Here is a 23,974-nt window from a genome sequence, read left to right on the forward strand (position 1 = left end):
GACAGGATCTTGGCTAAGGAGCGAGCATGCACTTCCCTAACACAGGAGGGCAATTCTTCCCCTCTGGGGTGGAGGCTGTCAAAGAAAGCTTTAGGGGTCACCAGACTGCTCACACTATTTCTTGATATCGACTTTTCTGACCTCAAGAGGCATGTCCTGGCCCCCCATGGTGTTTTCTGAATACCTTCATATCCACGGCCCTACAGAGAGCAGATGTCACCTTGTGTGAGATTAGTGTCTTTCAAACAAGCTGTGTACCAGGGCCAGGCGAGGCATGCAGAGAGCCGGATGAAGAGTGGAGAACAGACCACACACACGGGGCAACGTGACCAGATGCTCAGTCTTCTTGGCACTCCAGTACAAGCCGATCACGAAATCTGTATCTTCTCATTCCCACTGCATTTATCAGCCCCCATGCAAGCTCTGACAAATGGCCTGTGGGCAGAAGTGCTATGCAGTACTCCCGAGATTAGCTCCTGAAGTTCTCCCACAGGCGATTCTGACATTCTCTTTCTGTTGAAAATCCCAGCATGGGGTTCAAGAGAACGGCAGAGTCCAAAGGAAGAGTAGCCCTAGGCCCTGGCTTGAATGGAGGGAGCGTAGACAGTGCTTAATTAGACTTCAAGTAACAAGAAATAAATCTCTGTGATAGGTCATCTTGACTGACAACTGATCCAGACAATTAATCCAGATGGTGGCATACCCTGGTAGGTTATGCTGAAGAGGCAAAAGCAGGAAACCACTAAACCAAGGCCACTTGGGCTCCTGATGCCCCTGAGTCAAGCTAGGAAAGGGCTAAGAGTTAATCCACCTGGTTAATCCAGAATGCTTCTACACATCAGAGGTGATCTCCTTCAGAGCATCTCATAGTGTTACTAATGTCCTGTGATTAAAGTAAAACTAACAACCCAATGCAGGCAGGTGACAGATGGTCCAGAACTGTCAGAAATTCAGGTATGGGTCACCCCATTAGGAACAGAAGGCCACGAGGCCACTTTAGGCTTAGACAACATGGCAGTGATACAGATGTCCATTATGCTATCCAGTATGAAGCATGGCTGACCTGGGCATCCTGGGTATGAGTGAGCACAAAACGGCTGGCACCAGGGTTTCAAAGAACCCCAAACTTTTCCTGCAGAGTTAGATAGTAAATGCTTTTTGTTTGGCAGACCAAAGGGTCCCATGGCGATACTCTATTCTGTTTTGGAGTGATAGCCACCACAGACAAGGGGAACCAAGTTCTAACAAAACTGTACTTATGCATACTGTCTTTCAATTTCTTGATTAAATCAAGCTTGTGAGATGGATGGGGAGTGGGGGATAGGGAGTGGTTCACTTGTTCCTCACAAGACTAGGGTAGTGGTCATCATCACCACATACACTTAGAAAACTCTCAGGGCTGCTCAGTGAGCAACAACACAAACTATGGACTTCAGCAAATAGAAATAGATCAATATCGGTGCATTGGTTTTAGCAAATGTGTCAGACCAATGCAAGACGTTAACAGTGAAAATGCTGGGTGTGTGTGGAAGAGGTAAGCACATACAACTGTGCACACACCCTGCTCAACTAGCTTGTCAATCCAAAGCTCTGCTCTAAAAGATGAGTCTTCAGAAAGTGTAAAAGCTAGGTTGGCAATTCATGCCCCTGCCCCAGTTTGAGGCTGGAGGATCACAAGTTTGAATTTGTTTCAGCTATGTAATGAGACTGTGTTTCAAACAAAAATGGAGACTGGAGAGGCAGCTCTGCAATTAAGAATTCTTGTTGCTCTTGCAAAGGAACTGGACTCCATTCCTAGCACTGTGGGCATCAAACATATGAAAGGTATACAGATGCACCTGCAGGCATATATATATAGTGTAAAACCCAAACCTGAAGCTTGCTTTGGGAGCCAGTTAGTAAGTTAGGATCCAGGTAATATGGTCATGTGATTAGGCCTAATGGTGATTGAAATGGCCTAAGTAGTAGGGGTGGAGGGTGCCCAGGCACACTGTGTAGGTACTAAAAAGGATGGAGGGACCTCCTGAAGGCTGTGGTTTCATCACTGTCCTCTCATAGAGCAGCATTTGGGAGGATGAAGCAGGAAGGTTGCCAGGAGTTTGGGGGTGACAGAGTGAGACCCCATCTTCCTATTTTCCCACGAAGTAAATAAAACATCTTGTCATTTATCTTCGTCTTCCCATGCTATCTCCCCAGGATAAGTTTCTAAACCCGAGCCATCCAACATGGCTGCCACCAGCACGGGAGGCTCTTGAGCTCTTATGGAGTGGTTGGCATAATGGAGATGTAGTTCTACATTTTGATTGTGGTATTAAACTTAGTGGGTGATTAAGAGTTCACTTTAGTTCAGTAAGGTTCAGTAAGAGTGAACCGTGTGGATAGACTGTTCAGCTATGGATGGTATAACATCCAGGCACAAAGTACTTCCGGTGAGAACTTAACATTTAAATGAGGATCAAGGTTGAGGATGTAGCTCAGTTGACAGACAGCTTGCCTCACATGCATCCAGCCCTGACTTTTATTCCCCAGTCCACACAAACCACCCAACTGTGCTGGTGCACCGCAAAGGTGGAGGTCGTAGTATCAGTTCATGGTCACTTTTGGCTACATAGAGTTCCAGGCAGCTTGGGCTGGACTCCGTCTAAATAAGTAAATAAATAAATAAATAAATAAATAAATAATAAATAAATAAGGATCCTAAGTATCAAGACACTGGAATCCAAAGAGTTAATTAAACATTTTATTAATTATTTCTATATGGATCCAATGCTTGCTTGTCATAAGTCTATACACCTGAATGTAACTGAAATTTAATCATAAATACATTTCTTAATTTCTTTCTTTTTTTAGTAGGACTTACAAAACTACATATGTCTTGTGTTTTACTCTATTGGACATACTCCTCAGAAATCACTGTGGCTCCCACGGTGGTCTTTAACTGTCAGCAATTTCACATCACCACCATTGCTGTCAGAGTCTCTTCTCAAACTGTTTCCCACGTGAGGTTTGTACTCAGTGTTTCCCAAGTGACCTGTCCTTTCTGATCTAAACTGTCCAGTATGGTCAGGATTCGCCACCCATTCCAGCCGCACACAGCCTGCATCTCCCCAGAGCCCACAGCTCTGTTGTCTCTTGTTTACATCCTACCATCCTGCCCAAGTGCTAACCAACTATTTTTTTTTTTTTCGGAGCTGGGGACCAAACCCAGGGCCTTGCACTTGCTAGGCAAGCGCTCTACCACTGAGCTAAATCCCCAATCCCCTAGCCAACCATTTTTGCCAATTGCATTTTGGTGCCATGTGATTTTATTCACTAAAACTTTCCCTTCCTTAGAACTTGCCATTTTTCTACTCTCCTGCCTCCACCTGTCTATTCAAACCAGCTCTTCCCATAATAACCTCAGATCCCTGCTGGTGCGTACACTGATGTGTCTGATGGCTGTGCTCCTGCATTACTGAGTCTCCGTGTGCCAAGACTTGGGTCATCTATGCAGCCAGCCCCTGCACAGCCAGGAGTCTGCTGTGTTTTATGTCCCCCGTTGGCACCTCTGCTGTGCTTCATGAAGGCTTGGAATGAGCGATACTACAATAAACCCTAATGAAAGCGATGCATAGCTGGAGAGTGAGGTTTCCATACACTGATACTTCTTCCTACAGACGCTTTTCTTGTGGTGTGAGACCACATCTGGCCTGGCATCTTTCATGTCATTTGTGGAAAGACACTTCCATCAAAGGCTTCATTTACCCAAGCATTTTATAATAAGGGCCCCTGGGTTTGAAAGCAGCCACTTGTCCAGACAAAGCTACCAGCATCCATCCAGGTCAGAAGCAGCCCTTCACTGGGTACCATCATTGCTTTGCCCTGTAGGAGATTTTTGCAGATTGGTTCTTAATGGAAGAGTTAAACTTATGTGGCTTTGAAAAGAGGTTTCTTACAAATTTCAGGCCAAGGGCTAGGGGTGCAACTCAGTTGGTAGAGTGCATGCCTGGCACGTATAAACCCCTGGGATTGATCTCCACCACCACATAAACCAGGAATGATAAATTTCTGAAATATTATTTTCAGCCTCTAATACATATACAGAGCTTTATTATTAATTTATTTTTAAAGAAGAGGTGCTGAACACACACACACACACACACACACACACACACACACACACACACACACACACACACACGTGTCCCGTTCTCTGCTAAGGAAGCTCACAGCCCAGGAGAGAACTATTTTAAATGAGCAAACAAGAATTAGCCTTATCACCTGTATTTGCTCGGCATAGAGATGAGATATGTGAAGGTCACACAAAGACAATACATCTGGTACACTCAGTCACAGGCACAAAGCCCTGAGCATTAACTTTGGCTAGAGCCTGACACTAGGCACCCAGGAGACAGATGCTTAAGGATCCTTACAAAACAAACTGGTGTACAAACCACTGGGACTCCTCCTCACAGAGCATGAAATCTGTATGCAGAGTAAGGCTTCACAGATATGTCAGGGACCCATGTGAGCTGTCTGAGGAAGTGACAGAGCGATAGCAAGTCAAGAAGTTTGGAAAGAGTGTTCCAGACCTTGCTAAGATCAATGGCATCCACCTAATCCAGGAAGTCTACCCTGTAAGAAGCTTAGTTTCACACAGTCTGTGTCATTATTAATTCATTGCCGACAGATTGATACAGCTTGTCACAATGATTTGTCATTAGACATTTTAATGTCTAATTTGAAATATGTTTATTATAAATCATTAAGGTAAAACTAGTATCCACACCCTTCTGGTCTAAACCTGTGCCCTGAGCAGACATTGGGCGCTGGCTCCACACCTAGTCCCACAATACCCAGAGGAAGCCTGACTCCCAGGGGCTCTAACACGCCCAGGATCAGAGGTGAGGGGGTCACAACATCTGCCCCAACACCTGGAAGAACAGGGTCCCCCAGGATCCAAGGGCACAGGAATCACTGCCCAACCAGGGGCACTCTAAACCAGTGCCCTGAGCAGACCTTGGGCACTGGCTCCACAACACCACTCCCATAACACCTAGAGGAAGTTCAACTCCCAGTTGTCTATCACACCCAGGATCAGAGGTGAGGAGGTCACGACTGCCCCAACACTGAGAATAACTGGGACCCCCATGATCCAGGGGCCTAGGAACCCCCACCCAGCCAGGGGACAGGTTCCTTCTGGTCTGAACCAGTACCATGAGCAGACCTTGGGCACTGGTTCTGCACCAAGTACCAAAACACCCAGTGGAAGTTGGACTTCCAGGTGTTCTAAAATGCCCAGGATCACATGACCGCTGGATCACAGAGGCTCGACTCCCTGGAGATCAAACACAATGAGGATCTCAGGATCACAGGATCCCAGAATCATAGGATCACAGAGACAGCTGGACTCTGAGGAGTTCTGACACAACCAGGACCACAGGAGAGATAGGTTGCAGTCAAAGACAGCAAGGGCAGGTAACACTAGAGATATCCACATGGCAGGGGCAAGCACAAGAACATAAGCAACAGAAACCAAGGCTACTTGGCATCCTCAAAACCCAGTTCTCCCACTACAGCAAGTCCTGGATACTTGCTGATACTCCCCATCACACCAGAAAAGCAAGATTTGGATTCAAGGGCACATCCCATGATGATGAAGGACTGCAAGAAGGACATAAGTAACTCCCTTAAAGAAATACAGAACAACACAGGTAAACAAGTAGAAGCCCTTAAAGAGGAAATACAAAAATTCCTTGAAGAGTTACAAGAAAACACAACCAAACAGGTGAAGGAATTGAATAAAACCATCCAGGATCTAAAAATGGAAATAGAAACAATAGAAAAATCACAAAGGGAGACAACCTTGGAGATAGAAAAACCTAAGAAAGAGATCAGGAGTCATAGATGCAAGCATCACCAACAGAGTAAAAGTGATAGAAGAGAGAATCCAAGTGCAGAAGATACCATACAAAACATTGACACAACTGTCAAAGAAAATGCAAAATGCAAAAATCTCATAACTCAAAACATCCAAGAAATCCAAAGCACAATGAGAAGACCAAAGCTAAGGGTAGTAGGTATAGAAGAGAGTAAAGATTTCCAACGTAAAGGGCCAGTAAATATCTTCAACAAAATTATAGAAGAAAACATCCCTAACCTAAAGAAAGAGATGCCCATAAAAGAAGCCTACAGAACTCCAAATAGATTGGACCAGAAAAGAAATTTCTCCAGTCACATAATAATCAAAACACCAAATGCACAAAACAAAGAAAGAATATTAAGAGCACTAAGGGAAAAAAAGGTCAAGTAACATATAAAGGCAGACCTGTCAGAATTACACCAGATGGCCTAACAGAGGCTATGAAAGCCAGAAGATCCTGGGCAGATGTCATACACACCCTAAGAGAACACAAATGCCAGCCCAGGCTACTATACCCAGCAAAAGTCTCAATTAACATAGATAGAGAAACCAAGATATTCATGATAAAACCAATTTACACAATGTCTTCAAACAAATCCAGGCCTACAAAGAATAACAGATATAAAAATCCAACACAAGGAGGGAAACTACACCCTAGAAAAAGCAAGAAAGTAATCTTCTTTCAACAATCCCAAAAGAGGATAGCCACACAAACATAATCCCACCTCTAACAACAAAAATAACAGGAATCAACAATCACTTTTCCTTAATATCAATGGACTCAATTCCACAATAAAGAGACATAGACTAACAGACTGGATACATAAAGAGGACCCAGCATTTGGCTGCATACAGGAAACTCACCTCAGTGACAAAGACAGACACTACCTCAGAGTAAAAGGCTGGAAAAATTGTTTCCAAGCAAATGGTCCCAAGAAACCAGCTGGGGTAGCAATTCTAATATTGAATAAAATTGACTTTCAACCAAAAGTTATCTAAAAAGATAAGGAAGGACATTTCATATTCATCAAAGGAAAAATCCACCAAGATGAACTCTCAATTCTGAATATCTATGCTCCAAATGCAAGGGCACCCACATTCATAAAAGAAACCTTACTAAAGCTCAAAGCACACATTGCACCTCACACAATAATAGTGGGAGACTTCAACATCTCATTCTCATCAGTGGATAGATCATGGAAACGAAAACTAAAAAGAGACATAGAGAAACTAACAGAAGTTATGAACCAAACGGATTTAACAGATATCTATAGAACATTTCATCCTAAAACAAAAGGATATAACTTCTTCTCAGCACCTCATGGTACCTTCTCCAAAACTGACCATATAATTGGCAACAAAACAGGCCTCAACAGATAAAAGAAGATTGAAATAATCCCTTGCACCCTATCAGATCACCATGGACCAAGGCTGGCATGCAATAAGATAAAAAACAACAGAAACCCACATACACATGAAAGCTAAACAATATTCTACTCAATGATAAATTGGCCAAGGGAGAAATAAAAGAAAAAAAGAAAGACTTTTTAGAAACTAATGAAAATGAAGGGAAACATACTCAAATTTATGGGATACAATGAAATCTGTGCTAAGAGGAAAACTCCTAGCTCTGAGTGCCTCCAAAAAGAAACAGGAAAGAGCACACACTAGCAGCTTGACAACACACCTGAAAGCTCTAGAACAAAAAGAAGTAAATACACCCAGAAGGAGTAGACTGCAGGAAATAATCAAACTCAGGGCTGAAATCAACCAAGTAGAATATATATATAAAGAACCAACAAAACCAGGAGCTGGTTCTTTGAGAAAATCAACAAGATAGATAAACCCTGAGCCAGACTAATCAGATGGCACAGACATAGTATCCAAACTAACAAAAATTAGAAATGAAAAGTGAGACATAACAACTGAAAATGAGGAAATTCAAAAAATTCTCAAACCCTACTACAAAAGCCTATACTCAACAAAACTGGAAAATCTGGAGGAAATGGACAATTTTCTAAACAGATACCAGGTACCAAAGTTAAATCAGGATCATATAAACCATCTAAACAGTCCCATAACCCCTAAAGAAATAAAAGCAGTCATTGAAAGTCTTCCAACCAAAAAAAGCCCAGGACCAGGCAGGTTTAGTGCAGAATTCTATCAGAACTTCAAAGAAGACCTAAAACCAACTCTTCAAACTATTACACAAAATAGAAACAGAAAGAACTCTACCCCATTCGTTTGATGAAGCCACAGTTACGATTATACATGAACTACACAAAGAGCCAACAAAGAAAGAGAACTTCAGACCAATTTCCCTTATGCATATCAATGAAAAAATACTCAATAAAATTCTCACAAACCAAGAACACATCAAAATGATCATTGACTATGATCAAGTAGGCTTCAATCCAGGGATGCAGGGATGGTTCAAAATACAGAAATCCAACAAAATTATCAAATATATAAACAAACTCAAAGAAAAAAAACACATGATCTTCTTATCAGATGCTGAGAAAGCATTTGACAAAATTCAACACCCCTTCATGGTAAAAGTCTTGGAAAGATCAGGAATTCAAGGCCCATATCTAAACATACTAAAAGCAATATACAACCAATCAGTAGCCAACATCAAACTAAAGGGAGAGAAACTTGAAGCAATCCCAGTAAAATCAGGGACTAGACAAGGCTGCCCACTCTCTCCCTACCTATACAATGTAGTACTTGAAGTCCTAGCCAGAGCAATTAGACAACAAAAGGAGATCAAAGGGATACAACTGGAAAAGAAGTCAAAATATGGCTATTTGCAGATGATATGATAGTAAACTTAAGTGACCCCAAAAATTCCACCAGAGAACTCCTAAACCTGATTTAAAAAAAGTTCACCAAAGTGGCTGGATATAAAATTAACTAAAAAAAAAAAAATCAGTAGCTTTCCTCTACTCAAAGGATAAAGAGGCTGAGAAAGAAATTAGGGAAACAACACCATTTACAATAGTTACAAATTATATAAAATACTTGGTGTGACTCTAACCAAGCAAATGAAAGATCTATATGACAAGCCCTTCAAGTCTCTGAAGAAAGAAATGGAAGACCTCAGAAGATGGAAAGATCTCCCACGCTTGTGAATTGGCAGGATTAATATAGTAAAAATGGCCATTGTACCAAAAGCAATCTACAGATTTGGTACAATCCCCATCAAAATCCCAAGTCAATTCTTCACAGAGTTAGAAAGAACAATTTGCAAATTCATTTTGGATAACAAAAACCCAGGACAGCAAAATCTATCCTCAACAATAAAAGAACTTCTGGGGGAATCACCATTGCTGACTTCAAGCAGTATTACAGAGCAATGGGATAAAAACTGTATGGTATTGGCACAGAGACAGGCAGGTAGATCAATGGAATAGAACTGACCCAGAAATGAACCCACATACCTATGGTCATTTGATCTTTAACAAAGGAGCTAAAACCATCCAATGGAAAAGAGGTAGCATTTTCAACAAATGGTGCTGGTTCAACTGGAGGTCAGCATGTAGAAGAATGCAGATCAATCCATTCTTATATCCCTGTACAAAGCTCACACTCAAGTGGATCAAGGACCCCCACAGAAAACCACATACACTATCATCCTGAGTGAGGTAACCCAATCACAGAAAAACACCCATGGTATGCACTCATTGATAAGTGGATATTAGCCCAAATGCTCGAATTACCCTAGATGCACAGAACACATGAAACTCAAGAAGGATGACCAAAATGCAAATGCTTCACTCCTTCCTTAAAAGGGTAACAAAAACACCCTTGGGAGGGAATAGGGAGGCAAAGTTTAGAACAGAGGCTGCCCCACATGTGGCCCATACATATACAGCCACCAAACTAGATAAGATGGATAAAACAAAGAAGTGAAAGCTGACAGGAACCGGATGTAGATCTCTCCTGAGAGACACAGCCAGAATATGGCAAATACATAGGCCAATGCCAGCAGCAAACCACTGAACTGAGAACGGGACCCCCGTTGAAGGAATCAGAGAAAGGACTGGAAGAGCTTGAAGGGGCTTGAGACCCCATATGAACAACAACGCCAACTAACCAGAGTTTCCAGGGACTAAGCCACTACCCAAAAACTATACATGGACTGACCCTGGGCTCCAACTGCATAGGTAGCAATGAATAACCTAGTAAGGGCACCAGTGAAAGGGGTCCTGCCAAGACTGAACCCCCAGTGAACAGGATTGTTGGGGGGAGGGCGGTAATGGGAGGAGGATGGGGAGGGGAACATCTATATAGAAGGGGGTTAGGGGGGTGTTTGCCTGGAAACCAGGAAAACAATTGAAATGTAAATAAGAAACACCCAATTTGATAGAGATGGAGAAAAAAAAGAGATATTAATGAAAAAAAAAAGAAAAAGAAAAAGAAAACCAGATACACTCAAACTCAGAAGAGAAAATGGAGAAGAGCCTCAAACACATGGGCACAGGGGAAAAATTTCCTGAACAGAACACCAATGTCTTATGCTCTAACATCAAGAATATGGGACCTCATAAAATTGCAAAGGCAAATTTTAAGGTAAATTTTAAGGCAATTGTAAGCAAAGGACACTGTCAATAGGACAAAACGGCAACCAACAGATTGGGAAAAGGTCTTTGCCAACCATACATCTGATAGAGGGCTAATATCCAATATATACAAAGAACTCAAGAAGTTAGATTCCAGAGAATCAAATAACCCTATTAACAAAACAGGGTACAAAGCTAAAGAATTCTCAGTTGAGGAATATCGAATGGCTGAGAAACACCTAAAGAAATGTTCAACATCTTTAGTCATAAGGGAAATGCAAATCAAAACAACCCTGAGATTCCACCTCACACCAGAGAGAATGGCTAAGATTAAAAACTCCAATGACAGCAGATGCTGGTGAGGATGCGGAGAAAGAGGAACACTCCTCCATCGTTGGTGGGATTGCAAACTGGTACAACCACTCTGGAAATCAGTCTGGAGGTTCCTCAGAAAATTGAACATTGAACTGCCTGAGGATCCAGCTATACCTCTCTTGGGCATATACCCAAAAGATGCTCCAACATATAACAAAGACACGTGCTCCACTATGTTCATAGCAGCCTTATTTATAATAGCCAGAAGCTGGAAAGAACCCAGATGCCCTTCAACAGAGGAATGGATACAGAAAATGTGGTACATCTACACAATGGAGTACTAGTCAGCTATTAAAAACAATGACTTCATGAAATTCTTAGGCAAATGGATGGAACTAGAAAATACCATTCTGAGGAGGTAACCCAATCAGAAAAGAACACCCATGATATGTACTCATTGATAAGTGGATATTATCCCAAAAGCTCGGAATACCCAAGATACAATTATAGACCACATGGAGCTCAAGAAGAAGAAAGACCAGAGTGTGGATGCTTCAGTCCTCTTTAGAAGGGGAAACAAAAATATTCACAGGAGGAAATACAAAGTGTGGAGCAGAGGGATCCATCGGATATGCAGACACCAAACCCAGACAATACTGCAGATGCCAAGAAGCGCATGCTGACAGGAGCCTGATATAGCTGTCTCCTGAGAGGTTCAGCCAGAGCATGACAAATTCAGAGGAGGATGCTCCCAGCTAACTGTTGGACTGAGCGTGGGGACCCCAATGGAGGAGTTAGAGAAAGGACTGAGGTAACTGAAGGGGTTTGTAATCCCATAGAAAGAACAACAATATCAACCAACCAGATACCCCAGAGCTCCCCGGGACTAAACCACCAACCAATGAGTACACATGGAGAGATCCATGGCTCCATCTGCATATGTAGCAGAGGAAGGGTCTTGTCAGGCATCAGTGGAAGGAGAGGCCATTGGCCCTGTGAAGGCTCAGTGCCCCAGTGTAGGGGAATGACAGGGCAGGGAGGTGGGAGGGAGGGAGCGGGTGGGTGCCCCTGGAAGCAGGGGGTGGACAGATGGGATGGGGGGTTTCTGGAGGGGAAACTGGGAAAAGGGATAACATTTGAAATGTAAATAAAGAAAATATCCAATAAAAGAAAAATCTAGTATGCACAAAAATACATTAAGTTTAGAGTCTCTAGGCTCATTCAATCACTAGATTTAATTTTATGTTCTAATGTACAAAGAAATATTTTATGACTTATAAATACATGTAAGTATTATAATGCCACAAACCCCTGTGTTATACACATTGCATAATATTACATAATATATAGACATTGCGGTGACTCCCTGAGAGATGAAACACAATGTAAATGTCTTTAAATTTTTTATTCTTTGCGTAGTTTTCCATATATTTGTATACAAACACATAATTCCTGGAGTGACACAAATCTGCATATTGTCAGATAGCAGTAGGTGAAAAGATTTGGATGTTAAAAAAAACAGAAAACAGACTTTTCAAATCTGCCAATATGTTGCCTTTGTAAATAAAGACACAGGGATCATATCCATAAATAATACCCATAATTTGTCTGGGGTATAGACATGTTTATAAGAATATTAATAGCCAGCCAATATTAAATGATGCTCCACACCAAGTTTGGGCACGAGCTAAAATTATAAAGAGTTTTATAGCGGCCACTTGAAAGAAAACATCAGAATCCTGAACTTGTCTGGGTTCAGAGACACACGCCTTTCATCCTAGCACTCAGGATGCAGACACATCTTTGTAAGCTCAAGGCCAGTCTGGTCTACACAGCAAGATCCAGCTATACAATAAACCTTTTCTCAAAACAATTAATTTAATTTTAAAAAAGGATTCTTAAACTCAGAGGATCTAATTGTAGGCTATTTCTTTTTCTTCCTTCAACCCAAAACTTTGTAAAAGAAACATGAATCATGTCAGAGGCACTGACGGTATAGGATTTTGTTTCAAAAACAAATCCAGATGAATTATGTGAGTTTGATCTAGTTCCAATGTAGCTTACAGGGAATAAATCTCACGATAAATGATTGTAAGTACTTAGGCTGGTTACAGCTAAAACGTTATCTATAAGGTTTTCCTAATCATATTTAACGAAGATGAAGTTTTTAAGAAAAACTTTGAGTAACGTTTAAGAACGGTAAGAATTGAATTTCCGTGTGTGCAGGTATTTCTGCTGAGGCTTTGTTGGTAGGTCGGATGCAGATAAAGAGAGAACGGATGTCTGTTCTTTTGTTTGTTTGTTTGTTTGTTTGTTTGTTTGTTTGTTTTTCCTTTTTTTTTCCCGCCCAGAAGGGGCTCGCGACACGCCCCCGCCGCCCCCGCCAGAGGGGCCCGCTGAGTATGAGGGAGAGCGGGCAGGTAGGAACCGGGAAGCCCTCCGGCGGACGACCGACGTCCCTACGGGCCCCACCGTCCCCGCGACCCCGGGGGCAGAAGGGCAACACCCTCAGGGGTCTTTAAACCTCCGCGCCGGAACGCGACAGCTAGGTACCCGGACAGGAGCGGGTCGGACACGCGAGGCCCAGAAAGCGGGGCGGGATGCGCGAGCCCACCGCGGCACCGACACCGCCCGCACGCGACAAAGCCACCCCGGCACCATCAGAGCCGGAGAGCCGCGGCGGAGGGTGGGGAGGTCACGGGAGAGCGAGCGCGCCCCGGCTACCACCCCGGACCGGATCACGTACCACCCCGCGGGACGCACCTCCGGGGGAGAGGAGGGACTCACACAGACCCTAGAGGACGGACGGAGCGAGCTCCGGTCCTCTCGGTCTCTCCGTTAATGGTCCTTCCGCAGGTTCACTACGGAAACCTTGTTACGGAAACCTTGTTAGGACTTTTACTTCCTCTAGTCAGTCAAGTTTGACTGTCTTCTCAGCGCTCCGCCAGGGAGGTGGGACCACCCGGCTGGCGATCCAAGGGCCTCACTAAACCATCCAATCGGTAGTAGCGACGGGCGGTGTGTGCAAAGGGCAGGGACTTAACCAGAGATCTGTTCTTAACGTGGAAAATACCCATAACCTTAAAGGCACTGACTCTTAGCTCAGTTTTCTTACCTGTGAACCAAGGATTAGGCCCTGAGACCACAGTGCTTCTAATTCCCCATAGCGTTTAGATTTCCAGCTATCAGAACTGGGAAGCCCTGGGCAAAGACAGTGTATGGCATCCTTGACTTCACGTTATTCAGGGACGTGGCAATTAAAATTTTTTGCTCCAAACTGGCCTGTCAGAATATGTCCGCTGATGGGCATGAGCATCACAGGAGAAACTAACAACTTTCTTGCTAGAGTTTTTTTTAGGGAAGAGGGGGATGAAGCAGGGTATCTTTGTGTAGCCTTGGCTGCCCCAGAACTCCCTCTGTAGACCAGACTGGCCGCGAACTCAGAGATCTACCTGCTTCAGCCTACCAAGTGCTGAGATTAAAGGAGTGTACCACCACAGTTGAACCTTACATTTGATATGAGCACAATATTAAACTGATTTAATCATTACTAAGGACTCATTACTAAGGCACCTCTCAACCCTCATCAGAGAAGCCTCTGTTCCAGTAGATGGTGACTGATGCAGAGTCCCACAAGTAGTCAAGATGCAGAGAAAATGGCTGAAGAATGCTCACCCCTAAGTGTGACAACTGTAACCCACCTCTTCCTCCTGAAGCTCAGGGATCACTGTGGAAGAAGGGGAGGGAAGACTTCGGGCACCAGAGGCAGTGGGTGGCTTTAAGGAAACAGTGCTTTCTGGACACAGCGAGGTGGCTGCACATAGGAACACACATGGCTGGAACAGCACAGACCTGTGCAAGCTCAAGCCAGATCAAATCCCAGCAGGGAAAGTGAAGGGAGGCTAAAGTCCTACCCTTAGCTGAGGGACTGTTGGCAATTAACTGCTGGGAGAGGGAGAGTGGGTTTTCTTTAACGGTGTGGCTCCTGCTAGGCCAAGGGCATCCCAGTGGAGTATATATCTGAAATAATACACAGGACAAACTGTACTTGGTGGGTTTAAAACAAAACAGTTTTGTACAGGGTGGAAAACGTGGCTATAGTTTTATTCTTCTACGTGCAAGCTAACCAGATTGACCAGCATCATTCCTTAAAGATGTCATCTTTTCTGAGGTGTGTATTGTTGGCTTTTTTTTTTTCAAAAATCAAGTGTCCATAGGTATGTGAAATCATGTCTAGGTCTTCTATTCAGTTCTATTGATCAGCACGTCTGGCTGACAGCCAATGCCATGCTGTTTTCCTTGCTGTAGCTCTGTTGTATAGCCGGAAGTGGAGATGGCGATCCCTCCAGCAGTTCTCTTATTGTTCAGAATTATTTAGATACCCTGAGCTTTCTGAGTCTTCATATGAAGTTGAAGATTGTTTACGATTTCCGTGAAGAATTGTGTTGGAATCTTAATGAGGACAGAAAATTAGATGGGTAGGGATTGGATTTGGTAGAAGTTGGGGAAGAGGGAGGGATAAGTATTACCAAAATACACTAAAATGTTCTCAGAGTATGACGGTCCAGTCAACCCAACTCAGGCCAACCTCTCTGGGCTCCAGTCTCCTTATATGTTAAATAAAGGTAATCCCAGTGAGCATAGCTGTAGTGTTGAAATGACCCCTTAGCAGAGTTCCGGGTGAGTAGGAAGCATGCAAGGGCAGAGGTCACAGTCGCTGTCCTTAGACTCCTGTTACCTTTGTTAACCATATTCAGGAAAGGAGAAAAAGTAAACTTGAAACATAGACCACAATCAGCAAGACATAAAGCAGGTCTGACTGGGGCTTGTTTTCTAATGGGGAAACTGAGGCAATGAGCTGTGGAATTGCCAAACAAAGGCCACCTGGTGAGTCAGTGAAAGCACCTGGAAGCAAGCCCAGAGATGGAGGTTCTAGGGAGAGTCCCAGAGGCTACTCAAATCTCATCAAGCCTCACGGGGTGTCCTCATGGGAGAACATCCTGGTTTGTGCACTCCGGCCTCAGATTGAGGGCATCAGGCAAAGAAAGGCACCTGGGTGAGCTCACAGATCATGCTAGAAAGAGACAGGGTCATGATGGTAAATTCCCTGCATCACACTTCTCTTCCTAATCACTTTCGTGAGCCTTAGAATGTTGAACCAAGCCTTCAGTGGTACAGGCCACACTAGCACCAAGAACACGTAATCAATAATAACAGAAGTACACAGTTACACCTGGCCCCCCATCACACTCAAAGGCAGGGATCACAGGCACAGGTTGTACGATGATCGAGTTGATCATCCAGGGAAACCCTGCAATGTCACTGACCTCACACTCACTGAAGATTACAAAACTTATGCCCAGTCCTCATCCTAACTGACCTTTACCATAGATCGTACGCACCCATTGAGTGCTAATTTGATTAAATCTTTATCCCTGGGTTTATGTTAATTAAATGCCTCCATGCTCCTGTTAGTTTAAAAATAAAAATTATAATTTCAACCTTGCATGTGTAAACCTTTGCAGCTACTCCCTTGGGTGACATTCCTCCTCCTCCCGCTCATACTCCAGTCTGGGTGGTGTTGACCCTATACACACAGAGAATAGCACACAAGACTGACCGACAGAGTGTACATTCTTGTCTCAGTCACTAGATCCAAACCTGACTGAAATGAAGTACCCCACCCCCCAAAAATAACCAAACTAAACCAAACCAAACCAAAACAAAACAAAACAAAAAAGAGCCTTTTTGTTTTTATTATTCCTAAATTTAAGGAAGAATTGGAGTCTCTTTTCCACTCAGCCTAGACTTTGGAGCACGTGACCAACCTGTTGTAATTTCAATATGAAACCTCTGAGTTTGACTTCTTGGTCCAAAGCTGGTGTGGCTATGTCAAAAACTTGTGGAACTGTTAGGAGATGGAGTCCTGCTGGAACTGGATGCTGGGAGTGGGACTTTAGTGTTATGGCCCACCCCCACTTCCAGTCTGCTTCCTCCTCCTGGCAGCAGATAACAGCCCATATGTCTCCATGCCTTCCTAGCCTCGATGGGCTGTGCCCGCTTACACAGTGAGCTATAAGAAGCCCTTTCTTCCTGAGCTGGTTTTTTTCTGTCAGGCACTTTGTCACAGCAATGAGAAAAGTTACTAACTTGGATCCTGTGAATATGGATGGAAAGTGGACCGCAGAGCCAAGAGCTTTAAGGAAGGAAACTGTCCTGTTGACGCTGGACACTAACTTCAGCTGTGGCGTCAGCTCTTCCCACCCTTATCTCTCAGTTATAGGGGTGTCCTAGTCAGGGTTTCTATTGCTGTGTTGAAACACCATGAACAAAAACAGTTGGGGTGGGTGGAGGGTTGTTATTTGACTTACACTTCCACATTGCTGTTCATCCCTGAAGGAAGTCAGGGCAGGAACTCAAGCAAGGCAGGAGCCTGGAGGCAGGAACTGATGCAGTGGCCATGAGGGGCCAACATGTTGTACCAAAAATAGAAATAAAAAAGTTCACACACAAAAAGAGCCTCAACATCTGGAGGGGGTTCTACAAAGCCTTATGCATCTGGAGGAGGACTCTACAAATATGAATTCACCTTTACAAATTATCACAAAAGTTGGACATTAAATTTAAAGATTCAAAACTCAGAATGTTCTTTACTATAAACTTTTTAAGCCACGGAAGAGGAAACAAACCAAGAATGAGAAAAGTATAGATTCTAAAATACTGAAGTGGTGAGAAAATTCCAGATGACTACAGCTTCTGCCACACCATCAGAGAAAATGAAGACCATTTAGAGAAAGCCTATCTAGCCCTAGCCTTCAAAATAGCTAAGGTTATAATAAAAACAACCAACGCCAGGCCCTAACAGAATGCCTAGAGAAGGCACTTGCTGAGCCAGCCCTGATAAGAAACTGGGTACAATTCCTGGAGCCCACGTGAGACAGAAGGAGATAATCAACTCCTTAAATCATCCTCTGATGTCTACACATACATTATTGTGTATGAACATCTATGCCCCACACAACCATCACCACCGTCACCATCACCATCATCATCACCATCACATCATCATCAATTTGAGTGCCAGAATTAAAAGGAAATTTGAGACTGTGGGAAAACTGCAAAAATGAAAAAAATGATTATGGGACAAAGCCAGACCTTGCTCAATTCTTTTTTTTTTTTTTTTTGGTTCTTTTTTTCGGAGCTGGGGACCGAACCCAGGGCCTTGCGCTTCCTAGGTAAGCGCTCTACCACTGGCTCAATTCTTAAAAATGTCCTTCTGGGAGCTTGCAACCTCATAAGAACAACAATACCAACAGACCAGAACTCCCAGAGACTAAAGCACTACCCAAAGAGGACACATGGACAGTCAGACCCATGACTCCAGCTGCATATGCAGCAGAGGATGGCCCTGTTGGGCATCAATGGGAGAAGAAGCCCTTGGTCTTGCCAAGGCTAGATCTCCCAGTGTAGGGAAATGTCAGGTTGGGGAGGCAGGAAGGTGGTTGGGGAGGGGGAATGCTGTCACAGAAGAAGGGGAAAGGGGGATGGGATAGGGGGGTTATGGATGGGAAACTGGGAAAGGGAATAACATTTGAAGTGTAAATTAAAAAAAGAATCCAAGAAAAAGAATTGTCCTTCTGTAGCCTGCATTTTTATGAAGAGAAAAGAGTAGGAGTGGATCTGGGGGAGAGGGAACTTTGTGGAACAGAAATGGGAGGAGTGGAGGGGGAGAGGCTATGGTCAAGATGCATTGTATGAGTAAAGAATAAATGAAAAGAAAAAACGTCCAAGATGGAAAAAAATGTTCAATCCCCTAGTCAAAGGGCAGAAAAACAGACTGTGAATGTCAAGAGCCTTGACAATATAGCAGTCCAAGTGAAAGATGACTGGAGGCAGAGAGCTAGGAGTGCTGAGAGCAAGTCTGGATCAACATGCTCTCCTCCCATAAGTCAAAATTATTCCACCCAGAGGTCAAAACAACTGCTGACTGTCAAACAAGAAACGACTTAAAACTTCAAAGAAGTTGATTAAAAAAGTGAAAGTTGACAAGTGTGGAGTATCCTGAGAACTCAGGGAGGCCACCACTTCTGCTCACATTCCTGGCCCAAGAGGAACCTGCCTGGAGCCCTCTGAACACAGGAACCTAGGAGCACTCAGGGACAGGATCTTTCCTGTCTCTGCCTGCCCCCAGAGCTGAGTCTCCAGGAGCTCTGACACACCTGAAAGCAGAGGTAAGACCACCAATTATACTCCAAGGGACCTGCCTGGAGTCATCAGGACACAGGAACCAGGAGCAGTCTGAGACTAGACCTTTCTGGTTTCCACTTGTGCCCGGAGCTGAACCTGTGACACAGCTCTTTGTACCCAATCCCAGTGGGAGAAAGCCAGTCTCTAGGAGTGCTGACACACAGGCTTACAGGAGGCTCAAGCCACTGTCAGAGAGAGCAAGACCAGCTAACACCAGAGATAACCACATGTCGAGAGGCAAGCACAGGAAACCAAAGAACAGAAAACAAGACTACTTGGCATCATCAGAGCCCAGTTCTCAGACCAAAGTTAATAGTGTATATCCCAACACACTGGAAAAGCAAGACTTGGATCTAAAATCACATCTTACAATGATGATAGAGGACTTTAAGAAGGACATAAATAACTCCCTGAGGAAAGAACAGAACAGCACAGTTAAACAAGTAGAAGCCCTTAAAGAGCAAACACAAAAATCACCTCAAGAATTACAGGAAAACACAATCAAAGGAATTGAAAAAACTATCTAGGATCTAAAAATGGCAATAGGAACAATAAAGAAATCACAAAGGGAGACAACCCTGGAGATAGAAAACCTAGGAAAGAGATCAGGAATCATAGATGCAAGCATCACCAACAGATTACAAGAGATAGAAGAGAGAATTTCAGGGGCAGAAGATAACATTGACACAACCATCAAAGAAAATGTAAAACAGAAAAAGCTCCTAATCCAAAATATCTAGGAATCAATGAGAAGATCAAATCTAACAATAATAGCTATAGAGGAGAGCAGAGATTCCCAACTTAAAGAGTCAGTAAATACCTTCAACAAAATTATAGAAGAAATCTTCCCTAATCTAAAGAAAGAGATGCCCATAAACATATAAGAACCTACAGAACTCCAAATAGATTGGACCAGAAAAGAAATTTCTGCCATCACATAATAGTCAAAACACCAAATGCAAAAATCAAAAAAAGAAGATTAAAAGCAGTAAGGGGGAAATATCAAATAACATATGAAGGCAGACCTATCAGAATTACACCAGACTTCTTAACAGAGACTATGAAAGCCAGAAGATCCTGGGGAGATGTCATACAGACCCTAAGAGAACACAAATGCCAGCCCAGGCTACTATATCCAGCAAAACTCTCAATCACTGTATGTGGAGATTCCAAGATAGTCCATGATAAGACCAAATTGACACAATATCTTCAAACAAATCCAGCCCTATGAAGGATAACAGATGGAAAATTCCAACACAAGGAGGGAAACTACACCCTAGAAAAAAGCAAGAAAGTAATCTTCTTTCAACAATCCCAAAATAAGATAGCCACACAGACATAATTCCACCTCTAAAAACAAAAAATAACAGGAAAAAGATTGCTATTCCTTTATACCTCTTAACATCAATGGACTCAATTCTCCAATGAAAAGACATAGACTAGTAGAACGCTTGCCTAGTAAGCGCAAGGCCCTGGGTTCGGTCCCCAGCTCCAAAAAAAAAGAACCAAAAAAAAAAAAAGACATAGACTGAAAGACTGCATAAGTAAACAGGACCCAGCATTTTGCTACACACAGGAACCACACCTCAGTGACAAAGACAGACACTACCTCAGAATAAAAGGCTGGAAAACATTTTCCAAGCAAATGGTCCCAAGAAACAAGCCGCAGTAGCCATTCTAATATCAAATAAAATAAACTTTCAACTAAAAATTATCAAAAAAGATAAGGAAGGGCATTTCACATTCATCAAAGGAAAAATCCATCAAGTTGAACTCTCAATTCTGAATTTCTATGCTCCAAATATAAGGGGGAAAAAACTACAATCATAAAAGAAACATCAAATCTCAAAGGACACATTGCATCTCACACAATAATAATGAGAGACTTCAACACCCCACTCTCATCAATGGACAGATCATGGAAACAGAAACTAAACAGAGACATAGAGAAACTAACAGAAGTTATGAACCAAATGAATTTAACAGATATTTATAGACATTCCATCCTAAAACAAAAGGATATACATTCTTCTCAGCACCTCATGGTACCTTCTCCAAAACTGACCATATAATGGGTCTCAAAACAGGCCTCAACAGATTAAAGAACATTGAAATAATCCCTTGCATCCTATCAGAATACTACAGACTGGTCTTTAATAACAACAAAAACAACAGAAAGCATGCATACACATGGAAATTGAACAACATTCTACACAATAATAATTCAGTCAAGGAAGAAATAAAGAAACAAATTAAAGACTTTTTAGAATTTAATGAAGATGAAGGCACAACATACCCAAACTTATGGGACACAAGGAAACAGTGCTAAGAGGAAAACTCATAGCTCTGAGTGCCTCCAAAAGGAAACTGGAGAGAGCACACACTAGCAGCTTGACAGCACACCTAAAAGCTCTAGAACAAAAAGAAGCAAATACACCCAAGAGGAGTAGACTGCAAAAAATAATCAAACTCGGGACTGAAATCAACCAAGTAGAAACAAAAAGAACTAAACAAAGAATCAGCAAAATAAGGAACTGGTTCTTTGAGAAAATCAACAAGCTAGAAAAACTCTTAGCCAAACTAACCAGAAAGCATAGAGAGAGTATTCAAATTAACAAAATCAGAAATGAAAATGGAGACATAACAACAGAATCTGAGGATATTCAAAAATTATCAGATTCTACTACAAAAGTCCATATTCAACAAAACTGGAAAATCTGGAGGAAACAGACAATTTTCTAGACAGATACCAGGTACCAAAGTTAAATCAGGATCAGATAAGCCATCTAAAGACTCCCATAACTCCTAAAGAAATAGAAGCAGTTATTAAAAGTCTCCCAACCAAAAAAAAAAAAAAAAAACCCCAGGATCAGATGGGTTTAGTGCAGAATTCTATCAGACCTTCATAGAAGACCTCATACCAATACTGTCCAAACTATTCCACAAAATAGAAAGAGAAGGAACACTACCCAATTCCTCCTATGAAGCCACAACTAAACTTATACCTAAACCACACAAAGACCAAACAAAAAAAGAGAACTTCAGACCAATTTCCCTTATGAATATCAATGCAAAAATACTCAATAAAATTCTCACAAACTGAATCCAAGAACACATCAAAGTAATCATTCACTATGATCAAGAAGGCTGCATCCCAGGGATACAGGGATGGTTCAATATATGGAAATCCATCAACGCAATCCACTACTAAACATACTCAAAGAAAAAAATCCATGTGATCATCTCATTAGATGCTGAGAAAGCATTTGACAATATTCAATATCCCTTCATGTTAACTGTCTTGGAAAGATCAGGAATTCAAGGCCCGTACCTAAATATAGTGAAAACAATATATAGCAAACCACTAGCCAACATCAAACTAAATGTCAAGAAACTTGAAGCAATCCCACTAAAATCAGGGACTAGAGAAGTCTGCCCACTTTCTCCCTACTTATTCAATATAGTACTTGAAGTCCTAGCCAGAGCAATCAGACAATAAAAGGAGGTCAAAGGGATACAAATTAGAAAGGAAGAAGTCAAAATCTAACTATGTGTAGATGATATGATAGTATACATAAGCGACTCCAAAAGTTTCACCAAAGAACTCCTAAGCCTGATAAACAACTTCAGCAAAGTGGCTGGGTGTAAAATTAACTCAAACAAATCAGTAGCCTTCCTCTACTCAAAGCCTAAACAGGCTGAGAAAGAAATTAGGGAAATGACACCCTTCATAATAGTCATGAACAATATAAAATACCTCTATATTGACTTAACCAAGCAAATGAAAGGTCTGTATGTCAAGAACTTCAAGTCTCTGAAGAAAGAAATTGAAGATCTCAGAAGATGGAAAGATCTCCCATGCTCATGGATTGGCAGCATTAATATAGTAAAAATGGCCATCTTGCCAAAAGCAATCTACAGATTCAATGTGATTCCCATCAAAATTCCAACTCAGTTCTTCATAGAGTTAGAAAGAGAAATTTGCAAATTTATTTGGAATAACAAAAAACCCAGATAATGGAAACTATACTCAACAAAAAAGAACTTCTGAGGGAATCACCATTCTTGACCTCAAGCTGTGTTACAGAGCAATAGTGATAAAAACAATATTGCATTGGTACAGGGAGAGGCAGGTAGATCAGTGGAGTAGAATTGAAGACCCTGGTGTCAAGACGAAGCTGAACATTTCCTTCCCTGCCACTGGCTGTCAGAAACTCAGAGAAGTGGATGACGAACACAAGCTTCGTGTGTTCTATGAGAAGCGCATGGCCACAGAAGTGGCTGCTGATACGCCTGGTGAAGAGGGAAGGGTTTTGTGGTCCCGATCAGTGGTGTGAATGACAAACAAGGTTTTCCCATGAAGCAAGGCTTTTTGACCCATGGCAGAGTGCGCCTGCTGTTGAGTAAAGGGCATTCTTGTTATAGACCAAGGAGAACTGGAGAGAGGAAGCGCAAGTCTGTTTGTGAGTGCATTGTGGGTGCCAACCTGAGTGTTCTCAACTTGGTTATTGTAAAATAAAATAATAAAATCAAATAAAGGAGAGAAGAATATTCTAAGACTGACAGATACTACTGTGCCTCGTCGGTTGGGGCCTAAAAGAGCTAGTAGAATCCGAAAGCTTTTTAATCTCTCCAAAGAAGATGATGTCCGCCAGTATGTTGTCAGAAAGCCCTTAAACAAGGTAAGAAGCCCAGGACCAAAGCGCCCAAGATTCAGCATCTTGTTACTCCCCGTGTCCTGCAACACAAACGCTGACATATTGCTCTGAAGAAGCAACGCACTAAGAAAAACAAGGAGGAGGCTGCAGAATACGCTAAACTTTTGGCCAAGAGAATGAAGGAAGCCAAAGAAAGTGCCAGGAACAGATTGCCAAGAGACATAGGCTGTCCTCGCTGAGAGCTTCTACTTCTAAATCTGAGTCCAGTCAAAAATAAGTCTTTAAGAGTA

General features: G+C 42.5%; 1 pseudogene; it reads left to right on the forward strand.

Moving 5' to 3' along the window:
• Positions 1–1,054: 1,054 nt before the first annotated feature.
• On the forward strand, positions 1,055–23,974 carry LOC108351808 (40S ribosomal protein S6 pseudogene; annotated as a pseudogene).

The sequence above is a fragment of the Rattus norvegicus genome, chromosome 8 (assembly GCF_036323735.1).
Source record: "Rattus norvegicus strain BN/NHsdMcwi chromosome 8, GRCr8, whole genome shotgun sequence".
NCBI classification, from domain to species: Eukaryota; Metazoa; Chordata; class Mammalia; order Rodentia; family Muridae; genus Rattus; species Rattus norvegicus.